The 14113-nt window shown below is 31.3% G+C and overlaps 1 protein-coding gene across 4 annotated transcripts in view; it reads right to left on the reverse strand.

The window, feature by feature from the left end:
* The window catches only part of LOC139500053 (prostaglandin E2 receptor EP3 subtype-like), a 77529-nt gene that overhangs the window by 34024 nt on the left and 29392 nt on the right, over positions 1 to 14113 (reverse strand). Inside the window, exon 1 of one of the 4 annotated variants that reach the window (XM_071288778.1) lies at positions 8777 to 9204. The exons of 2 other annotated variants lie outside the window; for them this stretch is intronic. The gene's annotated coding sequence lies outside the window, so the exon portion shown is untranslated. Of the gene's footprint in view, positions 1 to 7647; positions 7899 to 8776; positions 9205 to 14113 lie in introns of those variants that run through there. One more of the 4 variants, XM_071288796.1, reaches the window with a different exon arrangement.

The raw sequence follows: 14113 nt of genomic DNA on the forward strand, positions 1-14113 counted from the left end.
CTTAGAGCACCTATTGATAAATTCTGCTGAAAGTATATTTATCTGATCTGTAAGCTGACTTCCATATAATAATTTAAATGATAAATAATTAATCACAAAATATAACAGTAAACTGCTGTTGTACGTATTTATGAAAAAAAACTGACAATACGACACCACATAAAAGAGGGGCAAGAGATACCAGAGGAACAGTTAAACTCATAGATCGAAATTAAACTGACAACGGCATGGCTAAAAAATTAATAGAAAGAGACAAATGATAGTACAAAAAAGTGATGGCTTCCGTAAATTTTTTAAAACCGATACACTGTGATTTAACTCATCAGAACCATGTTTTACGATCTAAGAGTCTTGTCTTTTTCATTTATCTTGTTGTACTTATTATGTGGTATTGTCTTTCATTACAGAAGGTCGTTCGATAACGTATAGTTTTGTACTTTATCGTCATTTGGTGGAAAATTGTCTCAATCGCAAAGATACCACTTCTTATACTTTCTAACTAACTAAAGATCCCAGAATAGAAATCAGAATTGTAAATCGATTTTGTCCTGTTCCTTATTGTGGCATTTTCACTGAGTCTCATTCGCATTGCAGGTATGCTAGGTTGGTCCCCTCCGTAAAACATTCAGTATGCCTTCGGAATATACAAATATTAACGGTCAGTATGAGCTAATAATGGCCTTGAACTTGAACGTTTCGGTTCCCAGTTTGATGAACGTCCACATACGGTACCAGTTGAAATGCCATTAAACGTCAGACTGAAGTCAGTTCTTGATCAGTTCGTGGAAATCATCCTAAAATCATTGATTCTTAATTTCATAATAGGGAGAAACATGATTATATTAAGGCAAAATAGCAAATATGACAAATGAACAACTCTGATTGAAATATCTGAATTCAAGCCGGCAAAATAAGCTAATTCTATGGAAATGGCTATTTGACCGGAACCAGCAGTGCCAGTTCTTTGTAAAGAATGAAACTTAATATTTACTTTTAAAAAACAACCGTTTGAAAATGTTCACTGACAACATATAATTATCAAATAATTAGTGATATACCAGTAATTAGTAAAATATAACAGCTATAATTACTGATATGTCAAGAATTTCAATAATGGCCGGGAAACAGACTACAGGTATGCTAGCGTAGAAGGAGACACGTAACCATTAGAGTTCACCAAATTCCCGCAGTTGTTTTCTTTTGGTTCTTATATACAAAAGGAAAACAAAAACGATATTTGAATTACTGTTTCCTTATCTTTTTTTTATATTCCATAAGAATGCGACTAATGCTGTATATTGAGCTTTTCATCTATATAATATCAAGCAGTAAATTGCCTAACTCTAAAGACAAGAGGCGAACAAAAAAAAAGACATATAATCTACATGTGATTGAAATACAAGGATATGGGGTTTTAATCAATGACACAAAATCAGTCACTCTAGTGAAGAAAATAAAAGAGGTAGGTACAATTTCTCATAAATTTTAACACGGCAGAGTTATTTTTAAAAGTAGTTAATCACGTATCTGAGAATCTATCAATATTGATGGCTTATTTTGACACTACAATCAAATTATAAAAACCTGAAATAGCCCAAAACTTAAACGTATTTTGGAGGAAAGCTGTATAAATGTATTTCGAATACAACAAATGCATCAATACTTGTTGGAGACGTCAATGTAGACAGACTTTACAAAATCAAGTATAAATTTTTCCTTTTTTTTTTATATAAAAAATGCCTTAAAATGCAACATTCAGCGCCGAAAAACTTCTTGAATTTTTTGAAATATGTGTCCTTATTCCAAAATTTCTCTACCATATGAATACAGAGTATCCATATTCATTCCAATAGGTGCATCTTTCAGATTATCGACCCTGACAGGAAAAAAGTACAGAGGTAATTGTCTCAGTCTCTTTGTCTGACTTATATATTATTTACCACAGTATCATTTCCATTTTCTAATTTCAATAACTTCCGTTGAGTAAGACAAGTTACAATATATATCCAAACAATTTCAATTTAATTTCCGATCAAATTACACATCAAAGGCTTTAGCGGTCACGTTTTTAGTATTCTAAACTGATAAATTATCCATCAATGCAGAAAAATCAGATGTTTGTAAACTCGTCATGTAGTCTTTTTGACTGAGTAAATTATAAAACAACATCCTTGTAACAGAATACAGTGAGCGTTTTGACATAATCTTGCGACTAAAATTAATCGTAAGTTGATATGCTGAAATGTTGTTGACTTACGCGTGTTGTTAGTAATAAATAGTCCCTGGTAAATACTGTTGATAAATATTATGTATTTTACAAGGGAGAAAACAAAAAGTCGAGTACACGTGGCGTAACATGACAAAAATCCCATTGTTTTCGGGGCGCAGGACATTTAAGCGTATTATGTAAATCCTGGAATATTAAAGCGCATACATTAAAGCTCATTTTAGCATAAATATTACAGCCAATTTTAGCGCATATATTACAGCTAAAAAACCAAGAGTTCCAAATGGTGGTGTTGAAATCATCACTTCGTAAATTTTACGGACGCCATCACGAGTTGGTTGACCGTTATGGAATAACCGTTTCACAAAGGATATCGGATATGTTCCTTACGTCGTAACTACAATCCCCTTCCCTTTCACGAATGTGACCTACCGAATTAGACTATTTAGCGGACTTGTAATCACATAAGCAACACGACGAGTGCCACATGTGGAGCAGGATCTGCTTACCCTTCCGGGGCACTTGAGATCACCCCTAGTTTTTGGTGGGTTTCGTGTTGTTTATGCTTTAGTGTTTCATGTTGTGTCATGTGTACATTGTTTTTCTGTTTTTTTTTTTCATTTTTAGCCATGGCGTTGTCAGTTTATTTTCGATAATGAGTTTGACTGTCCCTCTGGTTTCTTTTGTCCCTCTTTTACAGTTCATTTTAGAGCAGACATTACAGCCCATTTTAGAACCAGACTAATCCGTTCATTTGTAGTCCATTTTAGCGAAAACTTACCATGACCACTGAATAATTTATAGCAAAAATAGACATATAGGTAGAATTTCTGGTTTCATCTTCCATATTAAGAAAAAACACTTGAGTTTAAAACTGTTTAACTTTTAATGTTCTGTCTTCAAACCGAATGTTTCTATTGTGCATCCTGAATATTTGTAGAATAATATCTTGTCGAAGTTATTCATGTCATACCAAACAATTAATATCTTTACATTATCATGATTATTGATATAACCAATTTAAGTTCCATTTAAGAATATCTAAATGAGAAAACATTTTAACATTCATAGAAACATAATGGTTGTTCTAAATAAAGTTTTCTCGCACCAATAAATTTAACATCAAAATAATACACGATCTTAAAGATCTTCTAAACTAAATATCTAGTTCCTATACAGTCCTAGATCCATGCACAAGAAAGTGAAAATTTCATATCTTCTTTCAATTATAAAATGGTAAAGTAGTGCTATAAATCTGTCATTTCATACCGATAAGGCGACCGATAATATTACTTAACTGACAGATGTTTTAAACACAAAATTGTAAAACTTTGAAAGTTTTAGGAAAAAGCACAGGCACATTTGGGGTTGACCATCACCGCCTTTTTTTTTTTAAATTTAAAAAAAAATAAAATTGGAAATATTCTTTGATGTTTCTTGCCTGTTAAATTTTATTTGAAAACTAATTATTTTTATATTTGGTTTTTAAATTATTTTAATCTTGCAATTTATTGGAAAAAAATAAATTTTGTAAAAAAAATCAGAATCACATGTATAATGAAAAAAAAAGATACTTTTCTTGAGTGGTATTGTGTATTACATTTTTATCCCTTCTTGCAATAATTGTCACCTATAGATTGAAAGAGAAACGATGTGGTGTCTATGAGTGGTATTGTGTATTACATTTTTATCCCTTCTTGCAATAATTGTCACCTATAGATTGAAAGAGAAACGATGTGGTGTCTGTGAACTAATATAATATAATTGATTTGACAGTTTAATTTGAAAATATGGTGTTTTCTAAGTGGTGCTCTTTTTATTCAACATCATTTTGATGCAAATTCTTGGGCTTAGATCATAGATTGTATAGAATACGCGCTTTCTTTCTTACAGACGAAATCAATGTGGTATTAAATATGACCGAAGAGTTTTGAACTAATTAAGATATATTTGTATTCTTTCATTTTATTTCTACTTTGTTATCCAAGTTATCATTTTCGAATTGAAAATCTATTTTTTTTATAATTTGTCTGCATAAAAAAACGTTAACATTTATATTAAAACTTTGAACAGTGATTGCACAAATTTTAAAGATTTGCACCTCCTATTTCGGAAAGCTTTGCTATTTTTTTTCTAAAACTGCCACTGTTTTGCAACTCTTTTTCTTTAATACTACAGTTGGTACGTAGTTAGTATTTTTTGTAACAACAATAATACTAAATTTTAAACGGAGATTATTATCGTCCATCTCATCTCATTCCGTTTATGAAATATGAAAAAAAGTAAAAAAGATGTTCCTCTTTTATTGGCCAACAATAAAAAAAAAAAAAAAAAAAAAAAACTATAAAAAATGAATGCTTTTATATTGTACTAAAATTTCTACTTACTGGGTATATTGAAACTAATTTTCCCCAAACGAAAACAAATGGTGCTGCTGAATTTCGGAACTCTAAAATAAATTAAAAAAGGTGAAGTTCATAAAAAGTGATACTATCAAACATTTTCAACTAACGTAACCAAAAAATAAAACGAAATCTGGTTTTATAGCTAGCTTAACCTATACCAGTTGTAAGTCAGTTGTTTATAATATACAATCATAGCTTTTAACGGCATACTGTAAAACATGGTATGGTACGATGGTATGGTATGTGTTATGGTATGGTGGTATGGTACAAATACCCACGTACCATGGTATGCATGAATGGTACCACGGTATGGTATGGTACAATTTCTATACCATGGTATAATTTGATGGTATGAAGCATGGTATGTATGTTTTTTTTTTAAATTTCGAAAACTTATTAAGGTAATCGGAAACATGATTTTTCTTTAATTAGCTGACATCTGTATCTGGTTTCTTTTTTGAAAAAAAATATTACTAAAAAAGAAGCGATGTAGACAAAACAGAGACCTTTACTTACATATAGTTGTGAACAGAAATCAAGAGAAAAATGTGAATAAAAAGTGATTGCATCTCCTGCATCAATTATAAAACACTACACTTCCAAATTAAACTATCATTCATATAATACTATGTTAGTTGATAGATACCACATGATTTTATATGTGAAAATTGTTGCATGAAGGAATAGTTAATACACTATATCTGTAGCAATCAAGGAATGTGTCTTCTTTTACTATGTGTAATTTTGTTTTAAAACTTTATTTCAATTTGCTAAAGTCAATACAAAACTGGAATATTTGGATATTATGTGTAATAATAACTAGGTATCCAATCATAGCCTACAGTTCCAGATAAAAAAAAAACAAAGAATATTGACCCCAAAAAAATTGAAACGCAAAAAATATATGGATTTCCACTACATATCTGTCACTGAATTTTTTACAACTATTAAAGGTTCACTTTTTCTTCTTTTTTTAGTAATCTGTTTGATAAGTTAGAATATCTGTCATCTTATCACCATGGCCAACTCTTCTTAAAACTTTTCATGATTGAGATATGCAAATATGTTTTTTTGGGCAAAAATGTAGGACTGTAGAAATCATTCATCATCTCTTTGCCTATAAAACTATGACATCAAATATATACTATATAGCGGAGATATGCTGTTTTATATATATATAAAAAAAAAAACCAACATTTTTGTCTCAACATGTTACATTAGTCATTGTTAGCCTAATATTTTATTGGCTAAAGCATTCTCTGTTATTACATGTCAGGGCTTATATTGCATTCAAATTGTCTGTATGTCAGTCTACTTGTCCCTGTTTTCCCCAAACATTTCTCATATGCTTCTTAAATGAATAACTTATATTTGGTGAGCAACTTATCAATCTATTAAAATGTTCTGCTAATAGGCAAACTGAAAAATCCCAAAAGGAAAGAATCCTATAATTTGGCCATTGTGACACATTTTAAGACCGTCTTGTGATCAATATTAAAAGTTTCTCTTTATCTATTATAGCTTCAAAGATAATATTTGTTTTGGGTCCTTATTGGTCCTTAATTACTAAACAGCTACGACAATAACCCCCAAAATTAAACCCAACCTTCCTCATGTGATTTCGAACCTTGTGCTAATAGTTAATAGAGATCCATTTACTTATACTGAAGTTATTGTCTGTGAATCAGTCAAATAATTGTTTCTGTTAGGCCCCTTTTGGCCCCTTAAACCTAAACAGCTATGATAAAAAAAGCTAAAATAAATCCCATCCTTCATATTGTGGAATGCTAAAGTTTCATAGATATATATATACTTTGAACTATAATGGTTTACTTTTACAAATTGTGACTTGGATGAAGAGTTGTCTCATTGGCACTCATACCACATTTTCTTATACTCAAGTTATTGTCTTAAACCCAAACAAATAATTGTTTGTTACCCCTTTGTGGGCCCTATTTACAAAACGACTATGACAATAAACCCCAAAATAAATCCTAATACTCCTATTGTGATATTGAACCTTGTGCTAAAATTTCATACAGATTTATACCCTTATATACCACGACTCCTTATACCTCTCTGTTTAATAAAAATTGATTTCTTTATTTCTGCATATAAGAAGAACCTATAACCAAGGCTAGAGTCGCTGACGAGGGTACGGCTCGATCAAATTAAAAAATATATAAATTGATCTGAATAGGTACCCGAAACACTTTGGCTGGTCGAATATATTTGAACGGATTGGGAGTGATCTCATTTAAATAATACTGCAAAGAGATGAGTATCGTAAAACAATATTTAAACAGATGCCTATCATTTCACGAGGTAAAAATATAAAAGAGCAACTAGCATAAACAAGACATTTAAATAGGGGGACTTTTGAGAAGGGACCCTTGCTAAGTTGCAAGAGAACTTAGTTGAAAAATCCATAAACACTGTTAATTAATTAAATATATATATTAGATATTTCTAGTAAAAAGGCAATTAGTCATTACAACTCTTGTTATCCGAGATGTTTAAATTGAGTTTGCTCTTGATTGCACAACTATATATAAGTAAAAGTCTATCTGTCTACAACTACTTTCTTTTTTTAGTTATATTTTTTTTCAAAAATAAACCAGATGCATAATGTCAGCTAATTAAAAAAAAATCATGTTTCAAATTACCTTAATTAACCATACCATGCTTCATACCATCAAATTATACCATGGTATAGAAATTTGTACCATACCATCATACCATACCTTGGTACCATTAATGCATACCTTGGTACGGTGGTATTTGTACCATAACACCATACCATAACACATACCATACCATCGTACCATACCATGTTTTACAGTATGCCGTTTTTAACACAGCTTAAATTGGGTTAAAAGATGAAAGAGCAGACATAACAACAAGCATGTAATTATACTGTAATCTCCTCTTTTCAAAACAATAACAAATTTTGGAGATTTGTTTATATTCCGGAGATGGTTTTAACATTTTCATTATATTCCATCAATTGCTCACCTTTCAAGTGTTAACAAGCTATCTTATATTTTATTATCGAGACATCTGTCAGCATAGACGCTTCATTGCCCATAAATTATCTATGCATGTGATATACTGTTTTTTCTATACTTTTCCTATGTAATCATTTTTCCATATCTGAAGAGAAAAATGTGAACAAAGCACTTTTGAACAAAGAAATCTTCTTCTAACGGAACTGTATCCTGTTTGTTGTATAGGTGCAACTATGTAGTACACGACATTTTTTTAATGTATCGTTCTACCTCGCATATCGATACAATATCGATACAATGTGCTTTGTACCGATATTGCATCGATATGCGAGATAGAATGGTACATGACACAAAATTTATTGAATTAATTAATTAATTAATTAACCTCCACTTACATATTAGCAAAAGTAAAAATCTAGTTATACATATTTCCGATGTAAAGCTTCCTAAATTAAACAATTGATCACTTAGTCTACATATCTAACATATTTTATGTTCTGATAAGTTGACATTTAGTCTGTGTTGATCATAGTATCAAGTGTATATACATTGATAACAGAAGGCCATACATTTTAGCAGACATAATCCCTTGTACACATTGAGAATATGTTACTAGTACCTTATTTATCTACCATTTGTTATGTTTTCATTCTATAACTGCGTTATAGTAAAAGATCTCTTACATAAAGGCAACAGTAGTATACCGCTGTTCAAAACTCGTAAATCTATGGACAAAAAACAAAATTAGGATAACAAACTAAAACTGGGGAAAACGCATTAAATATAAGAGGAGAACAACGACACAACATACAAATGTTACATACACAGAAACGGACTAAGCATTAGACAAAATCCGATGAGAATAACAAATATAACATCAAAACCAAATACATGAATTTGGGATAGAAAAGTACCGTGACACGTCTTATAGTAATGTGAATTCACACTCAAATATAAGAGAAAACAAACGACACAACGGAAACACAACGTTAAAATGTGAAACACACAGCAACGAACTATAATATACCAATGGCCATTTTCCTGACATTGAGAATATGTTACTAGTACCTAATTTATCTACCATTTGTTATGTTTTCATTCTTTAACTGCGTTATAGTAAAAGCTCTCTTACATACCTGTTCACTTTCCACTAACAAATCATAAAAAAAGAGTTCTATATCCCGTCATGTATTCAGAAAACATTTGAAAATGTTCTAATAGCAAATTATAATTCCATACTATCAGTAAAATTCCTATAGGCTAATTGTATGATCACAAAGCTACCATCACGATTTATACAATATTTGCAAATACATTCACAGGTTTTAATTACTAAATCAATGGCTGATCTATAAGTTTGATTAAGCATGAATTCAAATAAGTTCCTTTAGAATTATTTCGAAGGTGAAACGTGCTACAAAGCCATTCCTAATTATTAAATGAAAAATGTCGTAGTTTTGTTAAGGCATTATCATAATATATCATCAATGTGAAAACTAAATAACACATTTCACAAGTTACGCTTGTAAACTAGTGACACCGTCTGTGGAATATGAACCAAAACGACGTTTATTGTTGATAGGAAACGCAGATATTTACAACTTTTACAGATGTTACTGGGTGTTGTTACATAAAAAAATGGAAATCTCACAATTAGGAAATTGAAACCACATGTTTGTTGGAACTGTTAATTTGTAAACAAATCAAAATATGAAGTTCGTTTAACGACTGTATGTGTGGAATACTGTATGCAAATATCAATGGTATATCTGCGATGAACATAGTCACCAAATTGTATTTATTCATATTCGTTGTTATAAGATAATACGTGTTGTTTGTTTAGTTTCTAGCAAGTACGAAATTAACATTCCTCCTATCCACTTAATTATAAAATGAAGCTGTCAAAACGACATCAAGCTGGGATTATAACACTTTTTAGTCAAGCAATTATTGAAGTAATTAAGGACCATATCTCTATAACTACAAAAGGTGAAAGTGGCTAATAAAAACTTGACCTCTATTTTTTCATAAGTAACAACATATTACAATTTTAAAAGCATTGGACAATAGTGTTCAAAGGTACCAGGCTTATAATTTAATACGCCAGACGCGCGTTTCGTCTACACAAGACTCAACAGTAACGCTCAGATCAAAACAGTTGTAAAGCCAACAAATTAAAAAAGTTGAAGAGCATTGAGGACCCACAATTCCAAAAAGTTATGCCAGTTACTGCAGGCTAAGGTAATGCATGTCTGGGATAAGAATCCTTAGTAAATTGAAAAGTTCATAATTTTGTAAACAGGAAATTTATAAAAATGACCACATAATTGATAGTCATGTAAACTGCAAAGTGCTGACTCCTGGGCTGGTGATACCTTCGAGGACGAATCCTCCACCAGCAGTGACATCAACCCAGTGGTGTAAATAATTATCTAAGGTACAAATTATTTCAAAAGTTGTTCAACAGACACAGGCAAGGACGTATTTTTACAAAAATAAAAAAAATACCGAACTGCGAGGAAAATTCAAAACAGAAAGTCCCTAATCAAATGGCAAAATAAAAAGCTCAAACACATTAACATAATGGATAATAACAATTGTTTATATGCCAGCTTTAGCTTTAGATTATTGTTTTTAATGGCGGCCGAATTTAACGTTTCAACGTGAGCATGAAAAAACGGGACAGATCGGAATAATTTCGATGTTAAATACGACATGAATTTTTGTTTGTTTACAAAAACAAGAATTCAGAAATTTTGGTAACTAGTGTAACTTATTTAAATTTTATTGTACCACGGAAATTACCGAAGTTAGGACACCAACATCTGACGCCATGTTTCGTCTGCTTCAACTTTCCATGATCAGTGAGGTCAAAACAAATTACTTGAATAATCACAGGTACTTCATATAAAAGTCATAAAATCATAATTAACGATAACATATTTAGCGTAAAAGTTCCGTCCAGCCATGGGAACACAGAAAAAATCTCTCTGCAAGCAATACATATCGGATTTTTTTTTATAATGACCATGCGGCATGCGGGGTAAACTCCGGTGCACTGATTGACCAGGACTACTTATGTTCATCTGCCACATAATTCCACACATCAAGGAACAGTGATAATGACGTCGGTTATACTGTTGAATGTGATCACGGTTGTTCATGTAGCCAATGGCGAATCCAGAACATTTCATAAGGGTGGCACGCTGACGGGGCGCTCCAGTCATGCTTTAGTGATTCCCTATATAATTCACTCTACCATGTACTTTAATATCACTATATTACTATCAGGTTCACATTTCAACCTTTTTAGCAATACACACTTATGGTTACATGTATATAACATCACAGTACCAAAATTGCACTCAGTTACCAAATTGCACCTATTCAGCAAAAATAAACCTGCAGAAATCTTACAAGTTTTCTTTGACCATCTTTTTAAAATGAGCAAATTAAATTTGTTACCAGCATCCTTTTCTTAAAAAAATAATAGTTGAAGCACGGAATAATGTCAAATTGTTTGAAATATTTGAAGAAATAAAACAAAACATCTGTTTATATTTCAGTTTTAAGGATTTGGAATTAACCATACATGTAATGATGTATGGAATTTGGGTACTGACCTCATTACAGTATCATGGATTGTTTGGAGGTCATTTCAAACCCATTTTTCTATGACTCTACATGGTCTCAAAATTAAATTGGTGTAACTATATTGTAAACAAGGATAGTCTACAAAAAAAGCACAGCATACACTTTTGCCTGGTACATAAAAAAAAGTTGGTGAAAAATAACTGACAACATAGGTGCAATTTGGGTATTCTCATGTTAGCAACTTTACAACAGAAATACAAATTTATTTTCATGACCAAAACAAAAAAAGTACAAACCTAAAGGCAATAAAATGCTTCGCCATGCACAGCCTGATACAACAACAGATGTATATTTAGCATATAAAAAACACTAAATGTTTTATGTCAGTTGAAATCAAACATATTTAAATTTTGGACCCTTCAAACCTCAATATGGACTAATTTGAAAACAGTTATCAGGTGAACTCAAACATTTCTTTTCAGCAGAAGTGTTTAACTCCTTAATTTCATATGATAGTAAGTCCTACAAAAATATTGAAAATGTGTACATTTAATTTTTTTTCTAGCTTCTCTCATGTGAAAGCGGTACCTTTTTGGTCACTATTTATGTGTTGCGTCTAAACAAGAAATGTAACACTTGATAGTGACTGAACAGATTAAACAAATACTTCTCAAGAAACAGAAAAAGAAGACAACTTTGAACAGCACCAGTCATGCCAGTATACATGTATGTATGAATAAAAACTCAGATCAGAATAGCATGGACAATATGTTAGTTATATGTCCTTGTGAATATATAGTGAGGAAAGTTATCAATAATTCTGCAGATAATGCAATTTTATCAAGTGTTTTGTACATTTTCTGTTTAAATTTCACACAATACGTGAAACATTCAAACAGGCTAAACTAAATTTTTATTACTGAAAGTTTCAAACAATGACAAGTGTTTTATTTACCAAATAACTCATGTGTTTCTGTGAGAGAGAAAAACATGTGCTATTTTGGGAATAAAAGGGAAAGAAGATCCTTTGCAGCGCACTGGCGCATATCAGTTGTGAATATATATGTGACACTCCCAAACGTGTCCTGTCCCCCAAACGTGTCCGATTCCCCTAAACGTGTCTGTTCTCCCTAAACGTGTCCGTAATATCCAATATTCCCCAAACGTGTCTGATTTTATAACCCCCGAACGTGTTCGATAATTGTTATTCGCCAAAACGTGTCCACTATTTAACGCCAGGACGTCTAACGTCTTTTAGCGCTAATACATGAATAAAATAAATAACGTTTACGGCAATTCTATAATGGGGGACACAGTTGATGAAGTGATCATTTATTAGTATTAGTTTGTTCAATGCCGGTTGTTATTGCAAATTTAATCTGTAACATATAAATCGACTTTTGACCGAAATTGCTTATAGTCCAGTTGCAAGTATTATGCTTGTTTAGACACAAACATGTACAAACAATTCTAGTTCAGTTGGATTAAGCGTTTACCATAGGATAACACCAAATTAAATTCAAATATAATATATTCAGGTTAAACTATGCCTATACATATTGTTTAAAGATGTCAATCTTATTTACAAAGCTTGTATTAACAATTACACAAACAAAGCAAGCAAGCCAAACAAAGTTTTACTTTGCAAGCATTAGGAAATCAGCTGTAATCCGCGAATACTGCACGGTAGGATTTTAAAAGAATTGACTTCCCTTTTTTCAACAGTTCTGATATTTTAAAAGATATTCAAATCATAAACTGGTTATCAGGTATTTTAATAAATTTTAGATTTCCAGCATCACTACTGAAGTGAAGACATACAAACAAGAGTCATACATTGTAAGTCCACTGCCAAATATTTCATGCATTATTTGAACGATATCATATTAACAATAAGTACTATACATAAGTTTTATTATAATACCGGGGAATTAGGATTGGGCCTAAATTTGTTTACGATTATTCGGGATAAACCTTAGTTAAACTTAAAAATCTAAAGACCGATTTTTTTTAAAACTTCACTAAGAAACTATTTGATTCTCTCAAAAAATGGAAAAAAAGCTCTAAAAATTATAGACTGGTAGTAAGGTTTTATATTATGAACTTTTAGTTTCGAGCATCACTTAAATACACGCAATCAAGAGACATTTCGTCCAGTGGCAAATATTTCATGCATGGACAGGACGACAACATACTTTGGATAAGTTATATAATGAGATGCGGAAGAATATTTGCCAGAACTCTTAGATTGTACCTGAACTATTCCGGGAATTTGGGATTAGGCCTAAATGAATTGTGTACAGTTATAAGAATTTACACTTTACGGATTTTAGGAATCTACACTAATCGTAACTCGGAATTAAATTATATTTTTTTGAAGCAGAAAAGAACAGTTTTATTTTTACGGAATATCAGTGTTACAATCTTTAAGTTCCCTTTAGAATCAAATTCATAACAGTGTGGTCGACGATAAAACGTTTGTTTTTAATTGAACTGAAAAATTTACCTACAACTTTTTTGTTATTAGCGATGATTTTATGCTCACTCAGTCTATCAGAGGCCTTTCAGTGGGGATATAAATAATCAATTTTCCACCAAACTATATATTTTGCGTATATATAAAATTACGTAAATGCAAATTTCACAAGGCTTGATCCCAAAAGCTTTTTTACTGTCCAATAACTTGCAAGTACGAAAAAGACAGTCCTGACAGAAGTATAGTTTCTATTATTTTGTTTATATGTTTTGATTTTGCACAACTTTTGAAAGTTGATCATGCATTCTTAGTAAAATATAATTTCAGACCAGATAACAGTTAAACAGATGACATAATTCGACAATTGATAAATCCCTTTAACGTCCGAAAAAAGATAATTATC

Source organism: Mytilus edulis, chromosome 1, assembly GCF_963676685.1.
Source record: "Mytilus edulis chromosome 1, xbMytEdul2.2, whole genome shotgun sequence".
In the NCBI taxonomy this organism is placed as follows: domain Eukaryota; kingdom Metazoa; phylum Mollusca; class Bivalvia; order Mytilida; family Mytilidae; genus Mytilus; species Mytilus edulis.